At 37.2% G+C, this 6,498-nt stretch overlaps 1 non-coding gene across 1 annotated transcript; it reads right to left on the reverse strand.

Moving 5' to 3' along the window:
- Positions 1–2,931: 2,931 nt before the first annotated feature.
- On the reverse strand, positions 2,932–3,095 carry LOC120411572. Its single transcript, XR_005603977.1, has one exon. It is a non-coding gene; the product is annotated as a U1 spliceosomal RNA (small nuclear RNA).
- Between the last annotated feature and the right edge of the window lie 3,403 nt (positions 3,096–6,498).

The raw sequence follows: 6,498 nt of genomic DNA on the forward strand, positions 1-6,498 counted from the left end.
TTGTTTTTCCATTCAGCATATTTAACTGTGTATATTGCTCTGCAAGGCAAGCCCTCATCCAAGCAAATGGAATCCAATTGCAAAAACAGCTACTTTAATGAAAAAACCCCAACCAACCAACTAACCAAATTTGGAAGAAAATTTATTTCTGTCTTTCTGGAATGGAATTTTGATGAACCACTATTTAGTCTGGGTTGTTCAAGGCACCAGCCCAAATTACTAATGACCTTAGCTACTATTATATTGTTAGATAATAGCTGCTATTTCTATTGTGGATTTTAAGGCAAACTACTAGTCTTTTGCACATTGCTAATACATGTTTGTATCTCATATTGTTCAGTCACACTTGAGAATTTGTATTTTAATACATGCTTGTTAAAAGAAAGCAAAAGCATCATGTCACTACTGGAGTATATTCACAGCAAAGTTTCACTGAACCCATTTCCTAATTTTTTGATGCAGCTGTCCATAACACAGCCTAGTAGCTTGATCAAGATGTGAAAAACAAAAATAGGTAGTTAGGTATAAATCCTTCTACTTCAGACCTTTCCATGGGCTTGTGTGTATCACAGCTTAGAGCCCCTGCCAAAGGACTGGTTACTGCTGGTGGATGCATCTATTTTTTTCTGACCAGAGAGTAATGACACAGGCTTAAAAAATGGCACAGGAAATATTTCAGAATTCAGGTGGAATAGGGAGTACTTAGCTCCTCTGGAAAGCAGGCCTGTTATAAGTCAAATGCTGGGTGACTAAAAGTTACAGTACCAAACACAATGATTGCTTTTGAAAAGTAAACCTCTTTTGCCCCCATACATCAATAAATTATTATTATGTTTAGTAGTAATAAACTGTGGGTGCTCTGACACCTTGGTAAAATTAATGAGGAATGTTTTGATCATATGAACAGTATAATACCAGATATGAAAATAATTATTATCAACATTTTAGCTCTTATGGCTAGCTATTTTTTTTATTCTAATAATCTATATCTTGTTTTCTCTGATGTCTTCCAGAATTAGATTATTTAAGTGGTATTTTTCTTTCAACCCTTTTTCTTTATTCTTAGACGGTTGGAGTTTATAACATCAATTTAGTCTCTCTCTCATGTTTTTCTCCTCTTATTTTAGTAGTAACAAATTTTCTTCAGGAACGAAGCTTTAATGTCTTATAATGATGTGTCATTTACAGAAGAGTGCTCTGGTTGTAGCATATCCACTTCTGGTTTAATTAGACTGCTGCTCTTCTAGGTTCCTTTCATCTTTCAAAATATATCCTGCCATTCTCTATTTCCCCCTTGCACTTCTTCTATCTTGTTTCTAATTATCATGAGAGTTGAAGAGCTTGCTCACTTTTAATGTTCTTCGGCTTCACAGAGCCTGTATCCTAGCTTGCAGATAACAGGTGCTGGTAACAAATAAACCTGCTCAGCAAACTCAGATATTTGTTTTGCCGCAGCAAGAAAAAAAAAAAAAAAAGACATGCATCAGGAAAAAAGGAGGAGTTCTTTACAGTACGAGAGAGAGAGACATATTGAACTAATGAAGTTATTTATTTAGTAGTCCACTTGTATCTACACTAACATAAACTTTACCTTGTTTCTTTAACACTGGAGAGTAGCCATATGATATAACATTAATGAGTTTCTCCACGTTTTCAAATGTGCTTTGAACACAGCTAATCTCCCAAGTGTCTGTTGATCGTGATCTTCATTTTCTGAAGAATATCCAGAGTCACACTTTACCCTCTCTTTCATGGTTAAGATGAAGCATCTGCTGCCTGCCTTCTTCATTATCATCACAAAGAGTGAGAGTTTAAAAGCTAGAAGGATGGTGAAATAGTGTAGCATGCACTTGAGAGGTAAGTGTCCTGGAAAACTGGCAACCTATGTGCACGGAGTTTTTACTAGGCTGTCTTTTCTTCTCTTCCTCTGCCTTTTTCCCTCTTTCACAGTACTAGGATTGACAGCGGTCTTGTACAGATGATTAGTGCATGAAAAATAGACTGTTTATTATTTGATTTTTGAAACCATCTTAATTTTTTTTTTTTTTTTCAAAACAGTGTTCTCCAAGGAAGATGGGAGAAAATTGATGTTTTTGTTCCGAGTCTTCCAAATTTCAGTTTCCTGTGATCTAGGTGACAAATTAGAGCATGGACATTTCAAATATTGTTATCACTGCTGAAAGTATTGATGGTTTCACTTCATAAATGAGAGAGGACTGACTAAAGAAAGATTAATAACCTTTAAATAGTGGAAAACATAAATCTATTTGTTTCATAACAGTATTATCAATTGTTGGCAATTTACTAGATTAAGGTATAACAATCGGAGAACCACATTACTTATTGTAAAATTATTGGCAAATAATCTGAGCTTAAATTCTGTTTCTTTTTTTTAATCTTTATTATTGACAAAACTCTAAATTACTGAATTAAAATTGGCAAATCTGGACAGCTGTGTTGATGCCATGATGATTTTTTGCCTTTTCTTTTATACCCCTTTTTTATACCTTTTTACAACTTCTGTATTCTTAGTGCTTTTTGCCTACATTCTTGGACTCGTTTGTTCAGCTCGGAGACTAAACATTTTAGAAGCTTCGTAGCTAGGGATCAGTGTGCCCCAGATCCCAAGGTCCTCTCCAGATCACGTTCTGTAAACTAAGATAGAGCCAGCCAGGGGAAGGTTCCTTGGGGAGGGGGGCTCATTCGAGCCTCTCATTGGGGAATTTTTTATGGATATGCTAATTAGTAAGATCTATAGTGTTATACTAGATTTTTTGGGGGTGCATTGTGGTGTGCATTTCGGTGCATTCGACCTGGACGTGGTGCATCTAAGGATCCATAAAATAAATACCAAGGTAAAATCCTTTTTTCCCTTCTAACCATGTTTGACTCTTGATCTTAAGACCAGGAAAAGGCATCAGTTGCTAAAATCAGGGGAGAGTGTGAACGCAGTCCCCCACTACCACAAGTCATGCAGTCAAGTTTCCCACATTTGGGGAAATCGCAGGGGTCAGCACACCTGTAGTGCAAGGGATGAGCCTTGCCCTGGGAAAACCACCTGCCTGATCATGGTATCTCCCCTGCCAGGTAAGTATCAGAAGATTGAGGGTTTGTGTCCCTTTGTGGCTGCCAGCTACTGATGCCTTTTCCTGCTGGGTCCTAAAGTCCTGGTCACAGTCCTGGATCATTGCTCTGGCCCCTCTGTAATTTGGCAGCAGAGAGAGGGGCAAAGCAAGATGTGTTCCAACCCAAGACTGCGAGTTTCAAGGTCTTCAGGGTCCCTTCGTGGTCACCAGCAACTGACACCTTTCCTGGTTGACACTGAACCGTACCATAAATCAAATCCCTCCTGATTGGAGAGAATTTTCTAAAAGTCCTTGCAAGGAGTTTCGAAGATAAACTGAGACTTTTCCTTGAGTTTCAACGCTGCCGGATAGTTGTTTATTATGTCTTATCAGAGGAACAGAGCCACTAGCATGACCCAGGTACAGCACAGAGCACAGAAAGCAGGAGTGAAGTCTAATTATCAATATTTACACAGCCTTTTAAAGATAATTTAACCAATAGTTACTAAAAACATATATTATTTTCACTTTCCTACCAATTATCCAGTAACACGGGCAGGAACTGCAGAATTCTCTATCCAATCATTCCTAACTACTTTTACTGCAGAACATGGAGTAGTAGAAGAAGGAGAAGAAGGTTTAGAGAACAACGACAATCCTCCATTTTGATATTTTTTACTCTTATCTATTTACTACAATGAGAAGCCCAAAACCTCTAAAAATTTTCACCCTGTGACAATCTTACATAGCAGTCTATCACCTAAGTCACACCTCTGTATTTTCTAGTTCCTGTCTGATCGTTGGTAATGTTTTCCAAGGTTGGAGGTTAAAACCGTGCTGTTCAGGGGAGTAAGAACCATTAAAAACAGGCATAGAAATATTTTCAGCACTCTGGGTTCCTACACCTGGTCTTAAAATCAAGAGTCAAACATGGTTGGAAAAAGGGATTTTACTTTGGTATTTATTTTAAGGATCCTTAGGTGCACCACGTCCAGATTGAATGCACCGAAATGCACACCACAATGCACCCCCAAAAATATCTGGTATAACATTATAGATCTTACTAATTAGCATATCTATCAAAAATTCCCCAATGAGAGGCTCGAATGAGCCCCCCTCCCCAAGGAACTTTCCCCTGGCTGGTTCTTAGTTTACAGAATGTGTTCTGGAGAGGACCTTGGGGTCTGGGGCACACTGATCCCTGGCTACGAAGCTTCTAAAATGTTTAGTCTCCGAGCTGAACAAACGAGTCCAAGAATGTAGGCAAAAAGCACTAAGAATACAGAAGTTGTAAAAAGGTATAAAAAAGGGGTATAAAAGAAAAGGCAAAAAATCATCATGGCATCAGTGTGATCTTTGGTCAGTGAATGCAAACTGTCCAGTTAAAGTCCGGGTTTCATCACATTTTGCACAAAGATGCAGTAGGTGATAATTTAGGAATAAAAAATTACTAGAGGGAAAAAAGACAGGTAGAAGCAGTCAGTGCTTCATACAAAGGGAACTGGAGCAGAGATGCAGTGATTTACCTGGAATTCCTCAGAGGTGTGCACAAAAATGGAGCAGCATCTTGCACCTCAGTGTGCTCCTCCCCATAGGGCCATCTTTGCAGAGTTATTCATTGCACATAAAAAGAAAAGTGACCACAAAAAGATGTGGAAGATACAGGTTTTCCCAGGCTTTATGGAAAGGAAAATATAAATTTTCCTTTATAAATTATTATATAAACATAAATAAAGGAAATCCCAACACTCTTTCTCAGTTTTTATTTTCTATAATTCTGGAATGAAATCTACATGGAATTTCTGTATTTCCCATCAATACTTAAAATTATTTTTAAGCAATATATCTGGCTATAATTTTTTTCTCCTTTTATGGACAATTATAGAAAAAAAGCAGTTAAAACACTTTATGAAAAAAATCCTTCCTGTTCAATAATCCTTTCAGAGATGCAACATCAGCAATTTTATTCTAATGCGCTGTGTTTCCAACTATAAATGGCAATCTGAATTAAAGTTGTTGCTGTTCCCAAGTGTTAATTTTAAGGAGACAACTGCCACACTTTTTTTTTATATACAAGGTAGGTATAAACAAATCCCTTCTTGATGTTCCTATCTGAATTATTGTTAGTAGTGTTTCACATAGATTCTAAAAATCACTCTTTAAGACATGGATTCATACAATTTAATCCCTGTAGTCCTGTAAGTTTTCACTAGAACTGAGTGCACTTCTTTTCTTTTTAAAGAAAAACAAACTCCTGTATCATTGATTAAGTGAAAAGTAGTACTTGCAATCAAGGTTGTTAAGTCCTAACGAGTAGATTGGAATTGAGTAGAAATGTATTTTCTAATACTGCTTAAATATGTTATGTTTATACCAGTCCAGTTGCAAGATGCCATTGACGACAATGTATTCTGGTAAACACTGTATTCAACCAAGAGCAAGAGCGACTTAAAATAAACAAATGCAATAAATTAACATGACTTGAGCAAATAAGAAAAAATTGTTATTCCAATTGTGATATGTATATTAGCAAAGCATTTCAAGCATTTTCTTTTCCAAGTGCTGGATGAGAGGATGATGGCAGATGGCTCTGTATGAGATGTCCAGGTTCCATTACTCATGTTTGATGTCAGCCCCTCAGTGTCACATGAACTTTCACATCATCAGAATATTGATAACCAGCTTTATCCCTGCTCATGGCAGGCAATGGAACTATGTGATCTTTAAGGTCTCTTGAAAACCAAAAAATTTTATAAGTCTGTGATTCTAACTTTATCTGTTACTTTTTGTCTGAATGAACATTTTAATTTGGCTACTTGTGATTCAGGAACACTGTCTCACATTAATAACTCCATGATGAAGTTAAAGCTTGAAGGACTTTGACAACTGCTCTTGATACTGCCCAGTTCCAGGCAAACGCCTGAGATTTCCAAATATTTGGCATATACACCTCTCGAAAATGTGGTCATTCCTTGTATGCAGGCAATGTGTACAGATGATGTAAATCCAAGATGACACATGCAGTTCATATGCCTGTTTCACATGACAGAAAGACATACAGGGACTCTTAAATAGATATCCCTGCTTTTATTACATTCAAAGAAAAAAAAATAAAGAAATTTCATCATTTTGGCAATCAATTTTCAATATTAGAATCAGAGAACCATAAAATCATGGAATTATTTGGGTTGGAAGGCACTTTAAATATCATCTAGTTCCAAACCTTCTGCCATGGGCAGGGAACCTTCCACTAGACCAGGTGGCTCAAAGCCCACTCAGCTTGGCCTTGAGGTCTTCCAGGGATGACGCATCCACAATTTCTCTTGAGAATTTGTTCCAGTGCCTCACCACCCTCACCGTAAAGAATTTGTTCCTAATATCTAATATAAACCTACTCTCTTCCAGTCCGTTCCCCTGTTTCCAGTCACTACAT

The sequence above is a fragment of the Corvus cornix genome, chromosome Z (assembly GCF_000738735.6).
Source record: "Corvus cornix cornix isolate S_Up_H32 chromosome Z, ASM73873v5, whole genome shotgun sequence".
Classification (NCBI taxonomy): domain Eukaryota; kingdom Metazoa; phylum Chordata; class Aves; order Passeriformes; family Corvidae; genus Corvus; species Corvus cornix.